At 69.1% G+C, this 527-nt stretch overlaps 1 protein-coding gene across 2 annotated transcripts in view; it reads right to left on the reverse strand.

The window, feature by feature from the left end:
- LRRC27 (leucine rich repeat containing 27) overlaps nt 1-527 on the reverse strand; it is a 24,907-nt gene that overhangs the window by 7,534 nt on the left and 16,846 nt on the right. The window lies entirely within an intron of this gene.

Below are 527 nucleotides of genomic sequence, written 5' to 3' on the forward strand. Positions count from 1 at the left end.
ACGATGCCCAGGGCTTGCTGCCTCTGCGGTGCCAGGCACTGTGCCCAGGAGGTCCCCAGCTAGCCCAGCTCCACCCGGGCCACGGCCGTGGCACTGAGATGGCCGGGCCGGGGGCTTCACACGCCGGGCTCCGGCTCTGGGCACCGGCTCTCAAGCCCAGGCAGCCACTCGCCTGTTTGAACCAAGTCCTGACTCTTCTGGCGAACCCTTCTGGCCCCCAGACCTGGCTCTCCGTCTCCTCTCCGGGCAGAGCCCTCCGCTGTGGGCCCAGAAGCTGCTGCCCTTCCAGACTCCCCAGATCTTTCCCATGGTCCGGGCCCCTGCTGGGAGGTGCTAGATCCCCTCCGTCCTCAGGGTCACGGTGCTGGCCCTTCTGGGCTCCTGGCCTCCGCCCCTCAAGGCCTCTGTCTTGGGCTCCAGCCTGAGGGAGGCACCGGCTCTGGTGCTCCAAACAGAGCACTTCGCCCCCTGCAGCTCCCCCCACCTCCCCGCCCCGCCTCCCAGGAGCTCCCTATGGGTGCTCAGAC

The sequence above is a fragment of the Bison bison genome, unplaced genomic scaffold (assembly GCF_000754665.1).
Source record: "Bison bison bison isolate TAMUID 2011002044 unplaced genomic scaffold, Bison_UMD1.0 scf7180017864456, whole genome shotgun sequence".
Lineage (NCBI taxonomy): Eukaryota > Metazoa > Chordata > Mammalia > Artiodactyla > Bovidae > Bison > Bison bison.